Source organism: Lactuca virosa, chromosome 6, assembly GCF_052849685.1.
Source record: "Lactuca virosa cultivar CGN04683 chromosome 6, Lactuca_virosa_CGN04683_v6, whole genome shotgun sequence".
Classification (NCBI taxonomy): Eukaryota; Viridiplantae; Streptophyta; class Magnoliopsida; order Asterales; family Asteraceae; genus Lactuca; species Lactuca virosa.
In genome coordinates, this window is record NC_136431.1 from 213,253,432 (window position 1) to 213,279,752 (window position 26,321).

Here is a 26,321-nt window from a genome sequence, read left to right on the forward strand (position 1 = left end):
GATCCTCTCCTTTTTTGGCAAAAGGAAGTACTACTTACACGACTATATATATATATATATATATATATATATATATATATATATAATATTTTTTTTACATATATTGATAATCGATTATAAACGTGATCATGATGCACTAACTGGATTTGCAATAGAAGTCTCACCGATAGAGGTCGAAATGACGATGAATGAAGACAATTGAATCAAAAAATTAAATCCTTGCTCGATATAAACGTAGTAAAGATAAAGAAGCTCGCTCCACTCTATGAAATATGTTGGTTGATCAATTATGAGAAATTTATTCCACCGCATCAATATGTTTTTTTTTTGATAAATTCATAATTCATTCAAATTCATTATATACAAAAAATTTATTTTGTTATAATTTTTTTAAAAACAAAATTTACAATATTATTGTAATGAAAAAACATTATATTGCATATTTGTTAAAAGTTAATTGGTTGAAGGGTGTGTTGAATAATCTATATAAGTTACAATAAAAAAATATACTAGGAATATAATTTTTTTGGGTAAAAATGGAATTGAGTTGGAGATGAAAAACTATTTACCTTATTTTTACTCCATTTTGACATTTAACAACAATATTCTTGATAATTTTGAAATATTTTGTAATTAGTATTTGACATATGACATTATTGTTTGCAATATATATATATATATATATATATATATATATATATATATATATATATATATATATATAATATAATATAATATAATATAATATTTTGTATTATGAGACAATGAATGTGATTTAACTTGAATACTAATATTAAAAAATCTGCAACTTTTTTTTTTAAAAAACACGCAATTTCATGACATACAAATTGTGTATGATAAGAGTATGTCATAGATTGTATGTCATGTATTAAAATGGTCAAAAGTTATGACATACAAAAATGTATGTCGTAAATACGTGTAAATTTATGACAAATAAATCACTTCCTTTATGAGGCTTTAATGATACACATTTGTGTGTCATTTCTACCTTTTAGTGATATGCAATGTGTGTAATTAAAAACTTTTTTTCTAGTAGTGTAGCGAGGTGTTCGAAAAATAATAACAAACAGACCTAATGATTATTACATTTAAGAACAGCTTTACTCGAAAAATGCAACCAGGCATCCCAAAGTAACTTCTGAATTCTCGAGTCCATTTGAAAGACATGTTTACATAGGTAAAAAAGGAATAAAATTATCACTCATTTTATCCTTTTTAAAATTGAGATTATTTCTCATTCTTACATATCTCCCTCTATAACTTTAATGACCAATCTAGAAAACTAGTGTAGTCTAGGAATGCAAAGCTTTATGTTTATACAGTTCATTCTTATTTTAGTTTTAGGCATTATAGATAAATATGTACTCTATGAGTGCAAAAAAAGGATTGATGATATTGTTGATTGTAACACCCATTTTCATAAGACATTTTTGAGCTATGGTGTATGAATTTCTTAATTTATAGTCATGTTTTGAAAAAATATGGTCCAACAAAAACCAAACAACCTGGGGTGTTACTAAATCAATTTCAACAAAACCATAGCAAGCAATATAAACAATTGTTTAATTAAACATCGTAACTATGTTTTTTTATAAATGGTATTTCTGTATATACATCTTTTTGTCTATTTATATGGATTAAAACATAAAAAAATACATTGTAGAATTATAATACATTTTTAGAAGTATAAATACATATTTTTACATGTTTATAATTATAGATATGCGTATTTTATCAATGAAAAATGTGTTTATATACAAAAAAAAAAAAAGAGAGACCTGTTTATATACATTTTTATCAATATAAATACCCACTTTTTTTATTAGAAGTTTATTTACATTTTTTTCCTACTTATAAACCATTCTAAAGAAATTTTTTTGTAGAAGTATGAATATAATTTTAGAAATATAAATACTTTGTATATGAAAAAAAAAATTATACACACAAAAATGATTTTAGAGGAAACCATTAAAAAGAACTTAAAAACTTTAAGGTTTTAATGACATTGTCCAAAAACTAAAAAACTAACTTCCTTCAGACTCAAATATATATATATATATATATATATATATATATATATATATATATATATATATATATATATATATATATATATATATATATATATATATATATATATATATATTCAAAATCGCAGAGCACATTAAAGCCCAAAATCTTTCAAGCCACTGGCTGAAGCTTGGGCCAAAATCAGCCCACTTAAAATCTCTAGGAAAAACAAACGCAAAATAGCCTGTTGAGCTTTGTTCTTGATGGGGTCCCAGTCCACTTGTAGGGCCTGACCGGCATTACTCGGGTTTTTTTTTGGGTCCATTAGATTCATGTTGTCGGGCTTTTATGCTTTATATTCTTATCAGCAATCAATGCAAAATTAAATTCATAGTTCGCTTTCATAACAAAAAAACATGCATATCACATTTACATAATGTATGACATGAAAGTGAAAACATGTAAAACACTATACATATACTCCGTGTGATATACACTTGTTGCATTAATTATGATTCTATTAACTTATGAAGCTTGCTGATGATTTCCATGTTGCCATTATAATATATTAAATTATTAAGCTCGCATGTAATTTACTAATGTTTAGGAATCAGTTACAATCAATGTTGTTGAGAACATGATGCCCATAACTTAAGCAGAATTTAACATAGAAAGGTTGGCAAGTAATGGTGCTATTAGTTAACCATAAGATGCATAACTTGTTTAATATTATAGATTATCCATTACCCACTAGAGCATGCTTTGTCTCGATATATACTACAAAAATAAAGTATTTATTATTATAGTGTATTAATAGGATCCCTATTATACAATCTTGCTTTTTAATCATTGATTAATGTTTTTATATATATTTGTATTATGATGTGTTATGATCTGGTAACATAAATATATAAAGCATTGTTGATCTATTTTAATTCTAATATCCCGACAAGAGACCATGGAAGAGGTGCTTCCATGGAGAAATTAGTAAGCAATCAAGCTCTCATATATGTGGCACATCTAACAGTTCCAACTGTGAGTTCTCTACTCTTTCATGGATGTGTTTTATTTGAGCAAATTTATCTTATATTCTAGTTTTATTCCAAATGAAAATTAGATCTATGACTTTGATGATGTTTTTAATTGCTGATTAGTCTCAGGAAATAGTCATCAACGCAAACCTGGGATGTGCTTGTTGTCGAGAAAGACTTCACAGAATTATGATGAGAATCACAGGTGAGGAACTCCACGCTTTTGGATTATGTAGAATTAAGTAATGTTCGCTTTGGAACATGGTAAATTTCATGTTATCGTTATTAGAGTGTATTTTAGTCGTTTGAACAAAACCCGAGTAATAACAAGTGTTATTATGCCCCAATGGCCAATGGCATAGTAGAGTTGGTTCTCGGATCAATATACTTGCAGAATTGGTCAAGAGTTTGACTTTTAAGAACTACGGTGTGATCAGTTTTATTTTCAATCTGGATTGAGATTATTGTTGGAACTGAGCTCCTAACAAGTCATTGTTTATTTGATTTGTAACTCGGGTGATGATCCTATTTAACACCATTTTGGTATCCATTTCATGAATTGCAGGGTTAAGAGAGTATAAGGTGGATGTTAGAAATAGCCAAGTGATCATGAGAGGGAATTTGAATGTTTACGAGACTTTGAAGAACAAAACACGGAAAACACATTCGTTAAGACGGAGTTTAGTTCGCTGGATTACACAAAATTTCAATTGATGTTGCTAAGTTCGATCATATGAGTTAGAGTTTAACACTATTGTTGCAAAGATTACTTTTATTTTTTAATTATTTAAAAATTAAAACTTGTAGAATTGTATAAAACCTTCTAAGCTGTCTGAAGAGTGAATACTATTTGATAGCATGCATACTTTAGTGTGAATGTTACTATTTCTACTAAAAATAATACTCCCTCCGTCTCAAAATTATTGTCCACAGACAAAAAACATAAGGAAATATTAATTATCATTAAATTTATACAATAGAATGAGAGCTTTGTCCTTACTTTACATTTAATGTTCTATTAAATGCTTAGTTGATTAAGTAAAAATGAGGGGGTATTTTGGTAAAAATGTTATTTATTTTTAAAAGTTGACTATTATTTTGAAACAAATCAAAAATGAAAGATGGACTATAATTTTGAGACGGAAGGAGTAAAACATAACTCTACTATATATATTCGTAGTTTTTATCTCCAATGTGTACCCCGATATGCGAAAACTCTGACTTCTACATGTGTCAAAAATAATCCCAACACCTAAGTCTCACTTGCACCTCGAGTAATACAAGAAAACATGCAAAAAAGGCAATCTCAAAACGTAATAACACCATGAGTTTTATAACAAATAATGCAAACTTACCTTTTAAATCTAAAACTATCCTTAAGATGTGCATCACTGGTGTGTATTTTATCTTTGTCTCTCACAACATCGGTAGGAGCCGATAGGTCACAGGATTTTTCTTTGGTAAGACTAGGGTTGTAATTCTCTTCATTTATCGCTGAGTTGTGTCCATAGGCGGATCTAGATGGTTCCTGGGTAGCTCGGGATGCCCCTCAAAAAAATTTTAGCGGTTAATTTTTTTTTCCAGTAGTGTAATTTTTTTAGGAAATTTTTTGGAAATGCCATTTTACTCCCCTTTACTTTGATCTTGGATCGGCCACTAGTAATGTCATAGTTTTTTTCATATTGAGATTTGAAATTGTTTTTCTTTAATGTCCACCATTCCCGGAGGCTAGGCCTGTGCTAAGGCCCTAAAATTCATGAAGCCCAAAAGTTTTTTTTTTTGAACGACAAATCTAACCTACTCCTAAATTAATTACTCTTTATATCTATCAATGTCCACGACGGGACTTGAACCCTCGACCTCAAGGACGAAGAACAACACCTGATACCGCTGGACTAAAAATCTTTTAGTATCGATTTCATACTTTTGGTTAGTTGGACACTTGACATAAACACATAATGATTCAAATATGATCTCAAAGTTTTTATTCTTGTCTTACTACTTAATTATACTTGGATATGGATATTTTATTTTACATAATCACTGTTTGGTTTTCTTGTAAGTGCTATTAAGATCAAAATCCTGATCCTAAATTATAAATGATCGTTATCATAATAGAATCGACTTTGTAGCAAGATTGTATCTTAGATCGTAGGATCGAAAACTCATAACGATCCGATTCAACCTTTTTTTATCCTAATTTGGTGTTTAATGTTTAAAAGTGCAAACTCTAAAGTCTTTCTTGCTATTAGAAAATTAATAAGTTTATATTATTAAAGGCATTATATTTCCGTGTTTTCCTTTACATAAAAAAACCCTCATATTTTTGCATTTTTTTGTTTATAGCTCTTTTAGCAGATTTATCGGTATTGATATTATTTAAGGAAAAAGAAAGCCTAAGTTCTTTTATACAAGAAAAACTCTAATATTTGACTCAAATTTTCGATTGGACGAACTTTTCGTTTTGGCGGAAAATTTATATGCATGTGTTGATTGTTATGGTATTCTTATGGACGAAGATGGAGGCTGGAATGCATGTGTGCTTACTAATTTGGACACTAAAAGTTGTATGTCTCCTGACATGGATGAAAATGTCCAATAAATGGTTCGTGACTGCTAATTAATTTGGAGTTTGGATGTTATGTTATGTGTATGCTAACTTGAGTGGGATATATCCCCTAATCTAATAAATAAAACCAATTTTGCAACGTGATATTTTCTTAGCCCCATCCAATCGATTTATCCCGCCAATGACATCTAAGTGAATTTCCGATATTGCCCCTTCTTCCATTTACTCATCGTTATCATAATACATTTAAGTTTTTTGGTGTAGGTGGAGTGCCTTCGTATAAAGTTCAAATAAAGTAAAATATATTTTGAAAGCATTATACTAATTAAAGGATACTAAATTAATCATCTTTTTGATCCGAATGAAAATGTTGAGTTTTTAGTAATTTGAAATATTGATAATCTGGGAATTACCTACGATTAATGATTAATTTTTCCAGATAGCTACAACCAAAGAGAGTCCAGGTTCTTCCTTTAGTCTGATGTTTGATGTGTGTGTTGTTTTGCAAGTAATATAACAAACACAGCCTAAATGTTTGTTTTCTTTGCAAATTTGTTTTATTTTTATCTATTTTATTTATTATTGATATGTTTGTGTATCAATTTGTACTTCTGTGTCGAGACAGTATGGGTTCGGTTGGAATTGATAACAGAGGCTTTCAATTGGAGCATAGACTTTTAATGCGAAGTGTTTACATATTTTAGTTAAATTTTGTTTTCAAATTTCAGCATAGGTATATAGTATTTCTACCAAGAGTGTATGTAATGATTAGATTTATATGTAATGCATTTTTTCATAAACTACAGATTTTACAATTAAATATTATACTTTGAATAGTAACATTCTTCCTTCATGTTTTTTTAAACATGTTTTAAGTTATGATATGTTGTTTTTGTGAACTAACAATACTTTATTTTTATTTGCTTACTGATGGTAGTAACTTGCAATTTCTTGCATATAACCGTCTTACTTATTTTTATTTGTGTCTGTTGTTTTGAGGAATGTATGATCACTAATTCAAGAATGTGTATTGATACTTCCAAGATATTTGATAGATGAACTTTCTTATTTCATTTCAAGAAGATGTTGAAGAGCAGTAAGTCACATGGTTGACACATCATACACCAAATATAGTAATGTCTCTAGCCAAATGCATTATATTGTAGTATGAAAGAATTTGTAAAATAAGTATTAAAATTTATAGATGGGTGTCACTTATATTATATTTCAAACATAAACGTGCATTTGATTTTAATGAGAATTCACATAATTTGTTTGTAGGTGACAAATACAAGCATTAGAAATGTAATTGCTTAGTACATCTTACTTTTAAGGTAATGTTATTAAATTGTTGTGCGGATGTTTTTTTTCTTATGTACTATACAGATACATCATGAATATTATTCAGTTGTGTAACGCTTAGTTTCGATATGAATTTATTTCTTTAAATTGTTGATTTTTCATGTTGAACTCGGCGAGTTGAAGACTTCAACTCGACGTGTTGAGTGGATTTTGGCCGCGAGAATTAATGGACCAACTCGACGAGTTGGGGTGCCTTAACTCGACAATTTGGCGGATGGGAAGGAAACCCTAATTTTTAGGGTGTTGCACCCTATTTAAAGGCCTTAAGTGTCTTGGATGGTCTCCTTACCTCCTCTGTCCAGAAAACCCTAAAAGAGTGTATCATCGTCCTTGAGAGTGTGTGAGCTTGTAGAGGGCCTTAAGAGTTGATATTTTGCACACTTTTGGAGGATCCTTGAAGTTGAAGGTGCATAGCTTGGAGAGAATACCTAGATCCAGAATCTCCCCACCCTTTTCAGTCATTTGGAGGTATAAAGTTTGTACCTTGCTTTGTTATTGTTTTGGGGTTTTATCTTGATTTTGGGCTCATGGTTGAGTTGCCCAAGAAGTTGAGTATTCGGTTGTCATGCTAGATCTAGCCATGTTATGGCCTCATTTGGCTTAAAGTTGCAAACTTTACTACGCCTTAGGTCCCATTTAAGCATTAAGTCCTTTATTAAACCCATTTTGAGTCCTAGGGTTCCTTTTAGCATGTATGGACGTAAATATGGAAACTTTACATGATTTCTCAACCTTAGGGGACCAGATCTGCATATTGGGACTTTGTTTTGAGAGTTTAAGGGCTTAATGGGTCAAGAATCACCCCAATGAGTCTAGGGTTTGGGTTTGACTCAACTTAGATGGTTCCTAAGGGTAAAGTTGGAAACTTTACCCTTCTAGACATCATGGTGAAGGAGATCTGAGAATTGAAGCTCCTAGATTCGATGGAAACAACTCAAGGCATTAAGCTGTTGAATTCCTGGCTAACTCGACGAGTTCATTAGGTGAACTCGGCGAGTTGATGTGAGTTTTCCCGATTTGTGCAGTTAATGGAGAAACTCGACGAGTTGAAGGATAACTCGACGAGTTGGGTCAACTCGGACCGTTGACTTTGACCTTTGACTTTTGTCTTTGACCAAGTTTTGACTTTTAAAGGATCTTAAGGCATTTTGAGTTGTATTTATGTTTCTGTTTGGGGGTTGAGTAGAGCTGATATTCGGACCCGGGACCTAGCCAGCTATCGTTCAGTATATGAGGTGAGTCTTCTCACCACAGTCATGGGTCAAAGGCACCAAGGCCGGCCCATTATTGATTATGAAATGATTCGTATGGGAGTATGTAATTGTTTGTTATTGGATTGATATGTGGACTTATGTGCAGACCGTGGGAGGAGCCCATGGCATTTGGCAAGACCATGAGAGGAGTCCATGGCTCAGGGATACAAGACCATGGGTGTAGCCCATGACATTCCAATGAAGACCATGGAGGGAGTCCATGGCAAACTTATATGTATATATGTGTGCATGGTATTATGTTATTATATGATTCGTGTGTTTTGGGAAACTCACTAAGCTTATGCTTACAGTTTTATTGAATGTTTCAGGTACTTCTATTGATAAGCGCAAGGGCCCGACTTGATGGCGCGACGTGCATTCTCCAATGTTTTCACATTTAGTTTTCGTACTCCAGATTTTTGTACTCCTTATGGTTGATGTTTATGAAATTAAAAGTTAAAAATTTTCTGAAAATTTGGGCTGGTACAAGTTGCGAATGTGTTGTGCTAATGTGGAACAATAGCACCAGGAGCATAACCTGCTTATAATTTCTCTAAAATTGATTTTCATATTTCTTTCTTTTTATTTATGTATATAACTTTGATGTTTTCAGTTAAATTTTGTTTAAAATTTTTTTATTTCTTTCTTTTTATTTTCTAATAAAAATTTAATGTTTTCAGTTAATTGTTTTAAAAAAATTTGTAATTTTCAGGCTTAGAATTCAGTTTTAGTTCATTTATAAATAGATCTTGACAACATATCTGAATGAATCTGAGAAGACGTGGCTGAATCAAGCTACTGACCCCATTTATGCTTAAAAGTCGCGTATTTATTTATTTTTATAAAACACCTATGTCAGATGCTTATTATTTTCACGCTTAGAATTCGGTTTTAGTTCATTTAGTAATCACTTTAACTTATTTCATTTAAATTACAACTAACATTTTTTTTATCTTTTCAATGTTACACAACAAGTTGGTTATTATTAAATACCTTTTATCATTCAGGAAAAAAAAGCCTTTTTCAAAGATGTGTATAATAGGTTAGTATTTTTCAACAGGTTTAACACAAATTCCATAAAGATTGGTAAATAAATAAAATACATTGTCTATATTAGTGAAAAGAGTATACTACGTTATTTTTGGTTGTAAAGAAAAGTAAGTACATTGCTATAATGAGTTTAACTTTGTGCTATTATCATTAAAATACATAAGTAAGACAGGACCAATTGTATCTATATAAATAAAAGAAACATACTTTCATTTCGTATATTTTATAAATAGTGACCGTTTATGTAAAATTCATTAAACAGATACTATATGTTATAAGACATGGACCATTTTCATAAATTCCAGTAAATAGAGACTATTTTTGTAACTGTTATAAAACAGGGACCATTTTTTGTGAATTATAAACTTAAAAAACATTGAAATTCTCATTATTTATTAATGAAAGTAACTACTGATACCCACATATCCAAAACGATTACACAAGTTTCATATTTCTTAATTATATTTCTTTGTTTTATGTTTATTTTCCAATTTACATTGTTATTTATTGCATTTAACCCATGATTGGTATAAATGCAAGAAATAACAATGTACTTTTGTTTGTGTACAACATGCATTAGTTTGGTCCTGGTCCTGTTGTTTCTTAAATTAATTTTGATAAGGTGGTTCTTTTTTGCTAATGTTGATTTGTCATTAGATAAGGGTAAAGACATAAAGAAGAGTTTTAGAGAACTTTTGATTGACTTTGAACCCACGATTGTTGGAGGACAATGCTCTGATAGGAAGAACAATTGTGATTTGAAGCAAGTATGGGAAATAGAAGTTGTATATTAGCCAAATGGTGTGATAGTGAGGTTAAGAAGTTAGAGCACAATGCTATCATTTTTCTCTAAAATCTAGGTAACAAAGTCAACGCTCACACCCAAATATATATATATATATATATATATATATATATATATATATATATATATATATATATATATATATATATATATATATATATAGAGAGAGAGAGAGAGAGAGAGAGAAAATTGGGGTTTTATATTTTATCTTTTTGTTGTCGGTGTTAATTATATGATTATTCTTTATCTTATTCATTTGCTATCTATTTTCAATAAAATTATTATGGATTACTTGGTCTGTGAATGTTGTTTTTTTGAGGGGTAGCACACACCAATGTACTTCTATCCTTGAAGTTTTAAAATCTCCTAATCTAATAAATAAAACCATTTTCGCCACGTGACAGTCAGTTACCCCCCCCCCCCCCTTCCCAATCGATTTTCCCGCTCTAATGTCTATGTTAATCTCATAAAATCCGGTAAGAGTTTATAGCTCGATCTTCGCTCTCCCATAGAATCAGCAATAAATCAGGAAACAACATCATTTGTAGATTTAAATTGTTCTATGTAACTCAACACATATTATATAGCCGCTTCCTCCCATGTTTAAGTTTTGTCTTCAAGTTAGGGTTTTCCAAAGATGAATTTATATGCTCTCAAAATCTCCATGTGCTTCTCATTTGCTTCTCTTTTAGGTGACTTTTTAATTTTATGTTTTTGGTTTCATGTTAAATTTTGGCATCTTGATTTCACTTTCCCGTCCCTTTTTTTATCTTATTGAAGTCAAGATTCATTAAGTTCCAAATCGGAATAAACCCAATTGGGAGCTTTTATTAGTTCAATTTGGATGTGTTTTTTTTTTAAGTTTTTGCAGAACCTGGAAAAGAAGAAGTTTATCAGGAAGATTGGACATAAGAAATTTGAAGATGATAGTTGCCTTTTCATCATATCTAATTGCCCTGGTTCGCCTCTTCGATCTTCTTCTTTTTGCCTCTTCCTGGTACTTTATTTATTTTCCATTTTCTTTTCGTTTGAGACAGCTTTTTATGATTATGATTTTAACAAAATTGGACTCCTCAGCAACTTTATCCTTTATCTTCTTCTCCATTGATTTCATTTTCTTTATTCTTTCAACCTTTTTTTTATCGTCGACTACACCTCCAGAAAGCCTAATTCAAATCAAGTACTTTTTTCTTATTTTTGTTTATAAAGAGGAGGCATGCATTGGTGATTCATTCTTCAAAAATTATGTGTTTTAATTAAAATTGCGGAACTAATTTTTCTGGGTGGTGAACAAATTTTAAGTCTATTTGTAAGAGAATCATTTTAATGATTTATAAATTATAACCAATTTTGATTAAGATCTAGAAATTTTTATGCTTGATACCAACTTAATACTCTATCAATCATCTTCGTTTGTGTTAAAGTCTTTACTAAAGTTAGTTTTTTTCGTATGCCCAACAATTGTTTGTTAAAAGCTCAGAATCCAACACTAAAGTTTTGGCTTTTTATTACATTTGTGATTGGTGGAGACCAGGATCAGATTCTGAAAAGGGTCGAATCCATAGGGGTGTATGCTGGTGTTTTGCGTGAGTACTAATTCTTACACCATTCAAACATCTTCTTTATTAATGTGTTTTGACTTTTGGTGTTTATATATGTAATATGTTAATGTTTAACAAATTAAAGAAGGTTTGCACGATAATCTTTATTTCGATGGAGGGCCGATTATAATGCCTAAAGTGATGAATGATGGTAAGGTCGACGTTGAGGTTTGGTTGCCATTCCATTCTTATATTGCTAATTGCTTCTTGTATAACATCTTCAATACGGGTTAACGATACAATTGACTAGTGACATCAGTTAAAATAAAATGAAAAAAACAAAATGAACATGAAGTCAGGGACATGGACTAGGATTGGTGCATTTAGTCAGTTGAAGCAAAATGCAACAGAAGGTAAGATTCGATGACTTGATTGGACATTTGTTAAAGAAACAGGCCATTCGGGATATATAAAGGTGAGTTTGGATGGATTGCTGGTTGGAAGGAATGTGGATCTGAATAAACATGATTTTTATGATATTTTAGCTCAATTATTGAAATTTCACTAGATGAAGCCCAAGTCAAGGTAAAAAAGTAAAGGGATATTTAGGTAATTTGTTCTGAAATATAATTGTTTTGTCATATAAATCAAATGATCGTGTGATTTTAATTCTTTTTCAGGTGGTCTGTGGTGCCATTATGTATGAAATACTTGTGGGGTATTCACAATCTCAACATTGTGTTTAGAAGGGTAAATCGAACATTTTGAATTACATTAAAAAAGTCTAAATCATACATTCAACTATTTTATGTATTTAAAAATAATCGTATTTTTATTTTGAGCATTATAAGAAACAATTTTTCATGATTTTCTTTATTTCCTATCTATGAAGGCTTGCATAAATGTCTTTTAGTATGTATTTGAAATGGTTAATTGTTTCATTGCAGTTTGGCTCAATGATTAGAGAAACCAAGATTGTTACCGTCATTAATTTGTGCAAACAAAAAAATAGAGAATTCTAAATATATATCTTCTTCTAACTGTTGATTAAGATGTTTGACAGGTTATTTTATCATTTCTACTGGTACTGATAAACTTGGATACAAGTATGTAAATATATGTATGTAACTACATTATTATCGGTCTTAGTTTCTATATCTTTATATTGGTCGTTGTTTCGATCATGTCTTAGAACTAAGAAACTAATTTGGAAATCAAGTTCTTTATCTAGTTGTAGATAATTGTCAGTCTAAATCAAGTCGTGATCACTCATCAATATGTTTATATATTTTTTTAGCGTTTCTAAACGAGATTTGCACAAGTTGGGTTGATAGGATGGTGCTCACATATGTAAATATATGTATCCACTCCACAGCCAAACCACCGATCCGTAGGATGGTGTTCACACGTCCATTGGGCTGCCACGTTGGAAATCACGTGTCTCTTGCACAACCATTCCAGATAGCTTCATAATTCTCACAGTTGAATCTGACGATAGGAATGAAATCACCAGGACACTTGGGTACCGTGGAAGATGGGCAAGTTCATATCTCTTAGGTGGCGGTGATGTTAGGGTAAAGGTAGCGATTAGATAGAAATATTCAAGAGATGGGAAAAACAACTTTTGGATATCCTAGAAGCATATACGCTAGCATTCATGAAGCCCAAATAATCCCAAATTACAAAAAAGTCCCTCATAGATAAATAAAAGTTATAACAGGTCACATGGTAAAATATAAAATACCAATATGAAAAACACACATAACAATACTCCCTCCTTAACAACTTTTTTTACCTCAAAAAAGAAGCATCACAAAATCAGCGAAATCTGGAAAATGTAGCCACATCTCGTCTAAAAATTCCCAAGTAGCCTCTTGATCCATTTGCCCCTTCCATTGCACCAAAATCTTCATAGCAGCTCGACTTCCTCGCTTGGCCAACTTCCCGTCGAGTACACTCGCAGGCTACAGACAAGAATGAGCATCATTCAGAATAGGTATCACTTTATTTGGCGGCCCACTGGCGAGTTTAACCATACATGAAAGACTGAGTGAATCTGTGTCTTGTCCGGTAAGTCCAACCTGTATGCGACCTTACCAATCCTCTCAACTACCAAGAAGGGACCAAAATACTTGGGATTTAGCTTGGAGTGCTTGTGCACTCTTAAAGTATTCTGCATATATGGTTGCAACTTGAGGTAAAACCCATGATCCGGTTTCAAACTCCCTCTCACTTCGGTGTTTATCGGCTTGTTGCTTCATTCTATTTTGAGCCTTTTGGAGAGACTACTTCAACAACTTCATTGACTCCTCCCTATCCCACATGAATTCATCAACCTCCTTTTCTATCGCGTCCTTAGGAATGTAAGGGATGTGCAAAGGTGGGGGAAATCCATATAAGGCTTCAAAAGGTGACATTCCAATTGATGAGTGATATTTGATATTGTACCACCATTCAACTAGTGCCACCCACTTGACTCATGTATGAAATCTCTCCATCACCATACATCTCAAATAACCCTCTAAAAACCGATTAACCACCTTTGTCTGGCCATCCCTTTGAGGATGGTAGGCCGTTGAAAGGTTGGTTGCTACCCCTTGCAACGCTAAGAATTCCTTCCCAAATGAAATTAAAAATATTGGGTCATGATCAGAGATTATAGAAGATGGGCAACCGTGTAACTTGTACACATTGTCGAGGAATACCTGGGCGACCTCCTTATCAGAGTACGGATGACCGAGCACCATGAAGTGACTGTATTTGGTTAACGGGTCCACTAGCACAAATATGGTATCCCTTCCCTTAACCTTCGGTAACCCGCCTATGAAATCGATTGATATGTCAGTAAAAATGGTGTCGGGTATGGGTAACGGTTCTAAGAGACCGGGTGATGCCACATTTTCATGCTTCGCCCTCATGCATACGTCGCAATTTCTCACGAGTTGTCTAACACCCTTAGATATTCCTTTCCAGTAAAACATTCCCTTAATTCGTTGAATTGTCGCATTAACCCCGGAATGACCCCCCAATGGAGACTCATGGCATAATCTAATAATTTTGTCTCTTAACTATGCATCGCTACCTATGATCATGTGATTTTTCCTGGAGAGCCATTTTCCATTCCACGTTATTTTTTGTAGGTGAACTCCCTTTTTAATTTTCTCATTGATTTCCTGTAGTTAAATATCACCTTCCTGACTTGCAATTACTTTTTCCAATAATAGTGGCTCAATTTGGGAAATAGCCATGGTGAACAATGTGACTCCTTGCACTCGTGACAGTGCATTGGCGGCTACATTTTCCTGACCTTTTTATATTCAAGTGTGTAGTCGTACCCTAATAACTTCACCAACCACTTGTGCTATAACGGTGTTGTAACTTTCGTTGTCAAGAGATTTTTGAGGCTATTTTGGTCGGTACGAATAATGAACGACCCTGTAATGAGATAATAATGCCAATGTTTCACTGCCATTAGAATTGCAAGAAGTTCTTTTTCATAAACCGGCAACGTTTGTTGTTTTGGTGAAAGAGCCTTGCTTAAAAAATAAATCGGGTGTCGCTCCTGCATCAGAACCACGTCGGACCCATAATATGAAGCATCCGTCTCGACTTCAAACTATTTAGAGAAGTCAGGAAGTGCTAGGATCGGAGCTGACGACAGGGTCGAATTGAGCTCTTCAAACGCTCGTTGTGCCTTGTGTCCCCATTTGAAGGCGTACTTTTTTCAAAGATCCGTTAATGGTTTGTCTATGATCCCCAATGATCATATAAAACGCCGATAGTACCCGACTAAACCCAAAAAACCCCCGTAATTGCTTAAGTGCCTTCGGGAGTGGCCACTCTTGAAACGCATCTATCTTAGACGTGTCCATTCTTACCCAATCTCCTGATATAATGTGAACCAAATATTCGACTTCCCGACCACCAAAAACACATTATGATTCCTTGGCAAACAAACGATGCTCCCTCATGATCGAGAGTACCTGACGTAAATGTTGCTCGTGTTGTTCCACATCGCGACTGTAAATGAGTATATCATCGAAAAACACAAGTACACCTTTACGTAACAGTGACCGAAACACAAGGTTCATCAAAGCTTGGAACGTTGCGGGGGCGTTCGTAAGGCCGAATGACATCACTAGGAACTTTTAATGTCCCTCATGAATTCGAAAGTCTGTTTTATGGATGTCTTCGGAAGCCATCCGCAGTTGATGGTACCCTGACCGCAAATCCAATTTAGAAAACCAAGTAGCACCTCCCAATTCATCTAATAATTCTGCGATCAAAGGGATCAAGAACTTGTCTTTTACGGTTGATTCATTAAGGTGGCGGTAGTTCATGCACATGCGTCATTGGTCGTCCTTTTTTTCACTAGGACTACGGGGGCGGCAAAGGAGCTTTGGTTATTCCGTGTGACACCGGTCTTGAGTATGACTAGTACGCCTTACCGGGCCTCCAGTCTGATTAGAAGGCCCCACCAGCCTACAATCTATCTGGTACGCTCACAGAACCTTCAGCACGACTGGTACAACTCACCGGGCCTTCAGCCTATCTAGAACATTCTTCGGGCCTTCGGCATGGCTGGTACACCCCACTGGCCTTTAGTCTATCTGGTATGCCTTGGTTATGTTGCCCGTCAGCACATAGCAGGACCACCTTAACCCAACCACACACAACATGTCATCATATACATATCCATAACACATAAAGCCCAATAACCCATAACAACATATCGAAATAAACATTATCGGGTTTGTCGAATGACAGCACAAAGCAGTACAGTCTCAACCCACCCACACTACGACAACATATTCACAGGTAAACATATAACCGGCCAACATACAAATAGGTAGATCTTATAGATCACTAAGCATAGCATCATACTATATACTAGGATACATATCTAACAGATCACTACAGAATACCAACATGCAATAAACCAGGATAACAACCCAAAGGGCCGACCTTGGTGCCTTCGACCCAAAAGTATAGTGAGGAAAACCTATCACAGCCCCAAACCAGAACGGCGGAAACGTTCGGTGGCGGAGGACGTCATGTATAGTATCACAACAATGCATAATAGTAATCAAAGTACAACAATAACCATTGTATTTACAAAGTTATAAGTTTTACATCTGTGTTCAAAACATAGTATTCATGACACGAAAAGTATAAGTTCAAAAGACATGTGTTTAAAGAGCTCTGTCTTCTCAAAAGCAGTGGTGTACCTGTATTACTGTTTCCCTGAGAATACAAGTAGTTTTGAAAAGGTGTCAACAATTAAGTTGGTGAGTTCATAAGCATGTTTACAACTCAAATCTGTTTTCTCGTTCTTTGATAAAGTAAACACGTTTTTCCCAGAAAATCCTATATATTCTGTTGTATCATACAGTAAGCAAAAGAGTGAAAGTTTCTGTGTTCTTAAGTGGTAAAAATGTAGTTTAGTTTACATAAAACCATAAAAGGCGTTTTCCTATACGAAAATATTATTCTGTATTTATACTTGTAAAATACTATGTTATAGCTTTATAAAGATAAAACTATGTGAAGTTTTACTTATTCATACACTAATCATTTTATTCAATATCAAAGTGTGCGTTATTATAACCATACTAGATGACCGATGATCGCCTGAACACGACGTTCTTCAGGCATCGCAATTGGTAGGATATTTGTCACCCCATGCATGTCTGCCTAACTGTAGCTAACAGTTCAGGTGTGGGATTGTCAGTCCCATATAGATCTATATACAAGTGTCGTGCTCTCCCTCCAGGAGACTCTGATTATAATTTCAGGACTTGGAGGTACTTATATAAGTACATTAAGGTTGTCTCACAAATGCTATATTAATTATTATGTATAGAATATTGACAAGTTACTTTGTGATAAATACTCAGTAGGTCGATTTCATAAACTATATAAGTTATAGTTTATATGGTTGTTTTCTGAAGAATGTTTTCTACTCGTTTTCCGTTAAGTACTCTATTTGTTTTCTGTTATGTGCTTTGAAATTTGAAACCAACGAATGAGTTCTCTAAACTATACCTATTATAGTTTAACTGTTGGTGAGAATCGGTAATACTGTTATTCCATGAAGTTCACTGTTTGTACCAAAGTAGTACCAAACAGTTTGAAAACCATTTTATATTTATATAAATGTAATACTTATATAATTGTGATTTATTAGACCTTCGATTAAATAACTTTACCCCAAGCCCACAACCAAACAAGGAACAGGAAATGGGGTCAAATTACATATTCTAAATCTTCTGAATCCAAATTATATAATTTACACATATATAAATATGTAATTTTTGATAATTACAACAATTTAAAAACATTAAAAACATTTTAGATATTAACACAATTTTTGTTGTGTTTCACTTATATTCCCCCCTTAAAACAGTTAAAATTCATAAAAGTGTAGGGGTATGAACTCACCTTTTGTGAGTGATTCGATTGGAGGTTCAATATAGGATGTTATTTCCACAGAGTTATATCCCGAGTCCTATAAGCATTTCATGTAATATATGTATATTTTTAGTGAATATAATCACAAATATGATAAGGAATCGAACTAATTTGCAAGTTTAACTTACAAATAAGAGTGTTAGAAGCAAAGATGGAAGTTGATTGGAGTTCACGGCCAGAAGAGGGGTTCACGGCCCCAGAACACTTGGTGTTCTTGAGTTCACGGCCCAAAAGTAGGAAGATTAGAAATGTTTGTAGGCTGATTACAAGATCAAGGTATGCTTCGTACAAGATTCTAAGAGAATTTTGCATGTTTTTGAGGAGAGAGGAGATTTTCGGTTGAATATCTAGAGAGAAAATGGTGTGTTTTCGGATGATATGTGAAGAATGAGAGAAATTTTCTGACTTCATCTATATATAGAGAGATAGTTCACGGCAGCAAACCGTTTACGGTTGGGTTCACGACCGTGAACACATCCCGAGACGATAAGATGCGAGATTGAGGTCGTACACCCTTCCCGAGGAGATAAAATTCGAAGGTTTGCGGTCCGTGGAATGGTTCACGGTCACAAACCGTTCACGGCTCATGCGAGGTTTGTGGCTCAGAAGCCGTTTGCGTCCCGAAGGAGAGAAAGAAGAAAAAGATGTGAGGGTTCTCGGTTCTAAAAGTTTTCCTTCTTAAACATACAACTCATTTGAATTAAAGGTTTTTAAGCCAAATTTTTAGATATAAATCTACTTAATATAAGATAAATTAAAATGAGAAGTTTGACTTTTGTTGACTAATATTGACTTTTACAAGAATGAAAATTTCGGGTTGTCACAAAACTCACCTCACAAGCAGCACAAAACTAATAAGGTCCGACCCTAAATCTCAGCTCTCACTCAAGTGCCTACAACCAACAAATGACCAATTCCATCAAAATCCAATCAATACCCAAAATACCCTCAAGGTCCAACTTGGTCAAAGTCAAAGTCAACGGTCAAGGTTAACAGTCCATGTTGACCCAACACGCCATGTTTACTAGCAACCACACTGTGTTTCAATAGCATCCAGACGATCGGGAAAACTCCAGCCAACACGCCATGTTGGCTTTGCAAATACGTCGTGTTTGCCTAAGTTCCAGCAGCTTAATACATTCAGTTGTTTTCTTCGATTCTAGGGACTCAAAGGCTCAGATCTGGACCCAAATGCTATCAATAAGGATAAAGCTTCCAACTTTATCCTTTGGAACTACTCCAAGGGTCCCAAAACCCAACCACAAGGCTTGAAGGTTCAAAGGCTTAACCAAGAAGCACTAAATCCTTGAAATCAGAAACTTATCCTTTCCAAAAGAGATTCTAGCACCAAAACCATCCCAAATGTCGGTGATTTATAGACATACATGTCTAATGTATGTCTTGAACCCAAAATAGGTCAAAATGGGGAATTATGACCTACTCTCTGTAACGCCCGTAGATCTGGGCTAGTTAATTTAGAGATAATAGGGGTCGAAAACGACTTTTCGACAAACGATTATTTAGAATAAATAATCTTAACCAAGTTATAGAATATGTCTCAAGGGTTCCGTACATATAAAGAACGCCGAAATCTGAGTTATAACGAAGAAGTTATGACCCGTCAAAATTTCGCGACGGAACCGGCACGATACCGGAAAGCGTAAATAGTGAAATTACGATAGAGCGAGTTTTAGCCTTAGCGATCTAAACGAAAGTCGTAGAATATGTTAAACCGAGAGCGTCCATAAAAAGAATGCCCAAATCTGACTTCGTATGAGGAAGATATGATTTTTCGAAGTTTCGGCTTAGCAGTGTACAGCCCGAAGTTCGAATATTAGATCAAACGGTTTTTAGCCGACACAACCTAAAAGAGAATCGAAGATCTCGTTAATAGTAGCATAACGATAAAAAGACAGGCAAAAACGGACGTCGGATGAAGGAGTTATGAAATTTTAACGGACCAATCCTGTCCCGGCCTGTTAAAAATATAAATTTAAAATAAATTCAAAATTAACCGACGGAGTCTAAACGAAAGTTGTAGAGTACGTTCCCGCCTATGCGTGGGTATAAAGAACGTTGGAAACGGAGCTCGTACGAGGAAGATACGAATTTTTGAAGTTGGAACTCGAAAATGCGAAGCCTATTGCGAGATTGACGACGTGGCAACATCTGAACCGTCCATCGTTGATTGGAGGAACCGCTTCGGATCGCAACACGTAGCCTCGCATTACGCCCCGCGTCCGAGGTAGAGTACGCCCCACGTACTTCGGTCTTATCCGGGTCCGATGCACGTGCGGGACAGCTGGATGCAAGCTCGCAGCCTCATCCGAAGCTACGCCCAGCGTAGCCTTCGGTACGCCCAGCGTAAGTCCGAGCTGCTGGGCCTATAAATACCATGCGGATTCTCTCGGATTTCTCATACATTTCTCCACTCTTTCTCTCACTACTTTCTCTCTCTAGGGTTTTTAACCTCCCCTAAAGCCTAGGTGAACCCCTAGCACCTGAAGGAAGCCCCGAGGCTCCCGGAGTCCCGAGAAAAAGGGTCTTTCGGTTCGGAAACGCTGCTCAAAGCGAAGCCCGGTTTTCTATAAAACCCGCTGTAAGTGAGCTACGCCTACACAATTTTTAATATAGCTTTTAAATAATTATAGTAATGTTATTAGGTCCTTAAAATAACTATTTGGGCTATTATTATGAGTTATATAGAGTGTTGTTTAACGCTTATATAATAATAATAATAGCTGGACTATTAATTAGTCGCGGTTAACATTAGACTAAACCCTAGTGGTATTGATACTAGGTTTTGTCAAGGGAAAAATTGTTTTGAGATAACGAAGCGCTGTCTGAGTTCGGAATCACCAACTAATCAGGTGAGTGCATAGTTACTTTCATGTTACACATAGATATGAAGTATTTTATATAAATTACGTGTTATGTGTGCATATTGTCTGTATACTTGCTATCTATGCTGGATGAACGATCTTATACATGTTTTAAATGATTTAAATTGTATACGTATTTATTATCTACAAATATGTTGGGTATAACATGGGTAGATGAATGATGAGAGATAAAAGATGATATGAGTGAACATTGGAAGCTATGGACTTAGTGCCAATTGAATAAACGTTGGTAGCTATGGACTTAGTATCTGATAGATAAACGTTGGTAGCTATGGACTTAGTACATGATAGATAAACGTTGGTAGCTATGGACTTAGTACCTGATGGATAAACATTGGTAGCTATGGACTTAGTACCTATTAGATAAACGCTGGTAGCTATGGATTTAGTACCCGATGAATGAACTTTAGCAGCTATGGAATTAGTGCCTTACGAACGGGCATTGGTAGCTATGAACTTAGTGCCTGTATTATAACCCTGGAAGCAAGGGATTTCGGAATGAACGAATAGATGACTCTTAGGGTAGACCCTTGAGAGTAAGGAAGATAATAGGGACGGGTAATTGGGTTGATTGTTTGATGTTTAAACATAATAATTATATTATTGTGGGTTGAAAACCCTATGTACTCACCAGGTTTCCCAACCTGGCCCACTCAAGCTTATTCGTATCTCAGGTGTCGAAATGAAGTTGCATAGCACTGAGAGATTAAAAAGATGTAGATCACTAGTGTAAATGAATGTAAGTTCTGTTTATGCTTATGTTTCTGTATTGACGATGACATCCCAAAGGTTTTAAAATGAATAAAAATACATTTCTTCGGAAATGCTTTGATAACATATTTATCATGTTTTTCTGGGAATAAATTCCGCAACATTTTTATTAAAAGAAGTACTCTGATTTTTATAAAGCATAAACAAAATCGGTCTTTTCTGGCCGTGAAAATGGGGATGTCACAGTTGGTATCAGAGCATTAGTTTAAGCGAACTAGGAATATGAATTTATTTCTAGACTTAAACATAGAATGCTAAGTGATGATTGTGAGGAGTGTGTCTAATAAAATTTAGGTAATACACCTGAATAGACACAAGCACTAGCTAATTTATGGAAAATACCTAACATGCTTTTATGTGCTTAATGATTTATGATGCTAAATGTCTGATTGGATCTATGGTCTGTTGCCGACCGGATCTGGAAACTTTATGTGTTCAGGTTTCTAAACGTTTAAATACGGTATTAGAACTGGCATATAACTTTTCGGGGTAATAGGGAGATTTATACGTCAAACGTCAATAAAATCTTTCCTATCTTAATTCTCGTCATTACACATCGAACGTTTAAATGGGTGTATAGATCGAAATGGCAAGAACCCGCAGTGGAGCCGGGAATGCGAATGGGAACAGGAATCAACCACCAGTGGTTGAGCAAATACCCGTGGTGGTAGCCGCTCCTAAATCAATCACAATGGCCGGAGTGCAAGCGATGATCCAGACAATGTTGGATCGTCAAATGGAGGAAACAAGGCGATTACTTCAACAGAATCAGGATGAGCCCACGATGCCTGTTGAACAGCCCGAGCTGAGTGACGGGCAGTCTGAGGTGGGAAACTACAGCAGGACCGTTGGTCAAGATGATACACCGGTAATTAGGAGGAACAACCAGGACGACGGAGTCGAGAGGAATGGATGCAAGTACAAGGACTTTCTAACTTGCAAGCCATCGACTTTCACCGGGAAGGATGATCCGATCGGAGTTATGGATTGGATCTCGGAGATGGAGTTGGCTTTCATGATGTGTGGTTGCAGAGGCAAACTACAGACCACATTCGCAGTGCGCCAGTTCCGGGGAGGCGCTGTTCGTTGGTGGAACACCCTGGGGAAGACCTTAAGCCCCAATGAGCCCCTGCAGCTGACATGGGCAAAGTTTTTGGTGCATTTCAAGCGCAAGTATTGCTCAGCCCAAAACCTGCTCGAGCTGGAGAACCAATTCCTAACTTTGAAGAAAGGAAGCATGTCCATCGATGAATACACCAACAACTTCACAGACAAAATGGAGTTTGCTTTGCGCCTTGTCCCAGACGAGCTGACAAAAGTCGACAAGTACGTGAAGGGACTTCCCTAGGAGTATGCGGTGCCGGTACGTCAGACACCCACTCTAGAGGCAGCTATCTGGGCTGCCAAGTCTGTGGAAGATATGATCAAGGAAAGAGCCGCCAACAAGGTTGAAGTTGGCGATAAGAGAAAGTTTGAAGGATCCACAAAGTCCGACGAGAAGAGAAAATTCTCAAGGTCTGGAGAAGGAACACAATGGTGTGACAAGTGCAGAAGGAAGCACATTGGCAGATGCTCTAAACAGATGACCTGCTTCAAATGCGGGAAGACTGGTCATTACGCCAGCGAATGCACAACCAAGAAAGAAGTCTGCTTTAAGTGTGGTGAAGAAGGACACTTCAAGCAAGACTGCCCAAGGAGAGAAGAAGCTGCAAAACCAAATGTGCCGCCAAAACCAAAGCCAAGAGCATTCCAAATGATCCTTGACGATGATGCAAGGAATCAAGAGTGAGGACTTGATATCCGAAGATTGAGTAATACAGTATCCATGTGGAGAGTATCATATGATGTAGCCTAGTAGAGGCATAGTCTAGGGCGAACTTGAACACCCATGTAATCGTTTCAAGAAATGATATAAAACCTTCATTTTGTTATGTGATGTGTTAAACTGTTATGTGATTTTCTTGTATGTGACTTGGAAAAACTGCGAGACAATACTTGGGACGAGTATGAGTAGGTGTGAATGGTAGTAGAGGCCTATACTACCGGAAGCACAAGACTCACACTTGGATCACGGAAAGTCACAAGGTTACCAAGGAGCTAGTAATTGACTTCGTTTTATTCGAGTATGTCGTTACCATTGTTTCGGTAATGATTTAGAAGATGATTATTATTCCGACCCGAGAGGTCATATCATATAGAGTCCGACTAAGATGAGTATGTTACGTGGTTCAGAGAACCAAGTTTGATGTAGCATCCGACTTAAGCCAGAAGATTGAAGTAAAAGATAGTCAAAGCGATTGTGATCGTTGTCAAAGTAAGAAAATTGTAGTTAGAAGTGCTACGTGCTACGATGTGATTAAATCACATTAGAACATGAAGGAAGGTATAGTCTGTTCTGGAATCTGAATCTAAGAGACCTGAGTCTAAGTGTTGCAACATACGACGAGAGGTTGTTAGAACGAGGCACATCAATCTATTATAGGAATCAAATAATTTATTCTTAAGTTTGTCAAGAAGAAGAAGGAGTCTCCAGTAAGGATCGAGATTGTGACTTGAAGGTCATAATTTGGAGTCTAATGCGGGATAGGGAACAGGTGCAAGATCGAGCACCGCCTGTAGTCAAGGAGTCTAAGAGTTAGATACTTGTTCGAAGAAACATCAAAGTTACGGTTATCACTTAGGATGAAAAGATAACGGATGGAGTCATCATGTGAGCCCTGTTTCGTTGATGATTCCGGGACGTAATCATCCTAAGGGGGAGATAATTGTAACGCCCGTAGATCCGGGCTAGTTAATTTAGAGATAATAGGGGTCGAAAACGACTTATCGACAAAAGATTATTTAGAATAAATAATCTTAACCAAGTTGTAGAATATGTCTCAAGGGTTCCGTACATATAAAGAACGCCGAAATCCGAGTTATAACGAAGAAGTTATGACCCGTCGAAATTTCGCGACGGAACCGGCACGATACCGGGAAGCGTAAATAGTGAAATTACGATAGAGCGAGTTTTAGCCTTAGCGATCTAAACGAAAGTCGTAGAATATGTTAAACCGAGAGCGTCCATAAAAAGAACGCCCAAATCTGACTTCGTATGAGGAAGATATGATTTTTCGAAGTGTCGGCTTAGCAGTGTACAGCCCGAAGTTCGAATATTAGATCAAACGGTTTTTAGCCGACAAAACCTAAAAGAGAATCGAAGATCTCGTTAATAGTAGCATAACGATAAAAAGACAGGCGAAAACGGACGTCGGATGAAGGAGTTATGAAATTTTAACAGACCAATCCTGTCCCGGCCTGTTAAAAATATAAATTTAAAATAAATTCAAAATTAGCCGACGGAGTCTAAACGAAAGTTGTAGAGTACGTTCCCGCCTATGCGTGGGTATAAAGAACGTCGGAAACAGAGCTCGTACGAGGAAGATACGAATTTTTGAAGTTGGAACTCGAAAATGCGAAGCCTATTGCGAGATTGACGACGTGGCAGCATCTGGACCGTCCATCGCTGATTGGAGGAACCGCTTCGGATCGCGACACGTAGCCTCGCATTACGCCCCGCGTCCGAGGTAGAGTACGCCCCACGTGCTTCGGTCTTATCCGGGTCCGATGCACATGCGAGACAGTTGGATGCGAGCTGGCAGCCTCATCCGAAGCTACGCCCAGCGTAGCCTTCGGTACGCCCAGCGTAAGTCTGAGCTGCTGGGCCTATAAATACCATGCGAAGTCTCACTACTTTCTCTCTCTAGGGTTTCTAACCTCCCCTAAAGCCTAGGTGAACCCCTAGCACCCGAAGGAAGCCCCGAGGCTCCCGGAGTCCCGAGAAAAAGGGTCTTTCGGTTCGGAAACGCTGCTCAAAGCAAAACCCGATTTTCTATAAAACCCGCTGTAAGTGAGCTACGCCTACGCAATTTTTAATATAGCTTTTAAATAATTATAGTAATGTTATTAGGTCCTTAAAATAATTATTTGGGCTATTATTATGAGTTATATAGAGTGTTGTTTAACGCTTATATAATAATAATAATAGTTAGACTATTAATTAGTCGCGGTTAACATTAGACTAAACCCTAGTGGTGTTGATACTAGGTTTTGTCAAGGGAAAAATTGTTTTGAGATAACGAAGCACTGTCTGAGTTCGGAATCACCACCTAATCAGGTGAGTGCATAGTTACTTTCATATTACACATAGATATGAAGTATTTTATATAAATTACGTGCTATGTGTGCATATTGTCTTTATACTTGCTATCTATGCTGGATGAACGATCTTATACATGTTTTAAATGATTTAAACTGTATACGTATTTATTATCTACAAATATGTTGGGTATAACATGGGTAGATGAATGATGAGAGATAAAAGATGATATGAGTGAACATTGGAAGCTATGGACTTGGTGCCAATTGAATAAACGCCGGTAGCTATGGACTTAGTACCTGATAGATAAACGTTGGTAGCTATGGACTTAGTACATGATGGATAAATGTTGGTAGCTATGGACTTAGTACCTGATGGATAAACATTGGTAGCTAT

The 26,321-nt window shown here is 35.5% G+C and overlaps 1 long non-coding RNA gene across 1 annotated transcript; it reads left to right on the top strand.

The window, feature by feature from the left end:
• Nucleotides 1-2,881: 2,881 nt before the first annotated feature.
• Nucleotides 2,882-3,921, top strand: LOC145120982 (uncharacterized). The gene is made up of 3 exons (XR_013714450.1): nucleotides 2,882-3,066; nucleotides 3,186-3,267; nucleotides 3,628-3,921. It is a non-coding gene; the product is annotated as an uncharacterized LOC145120982 (long non-coding RNA).
• Nucleotides 3,922-26,321: the final 22,400 nt, after the last annotated feature.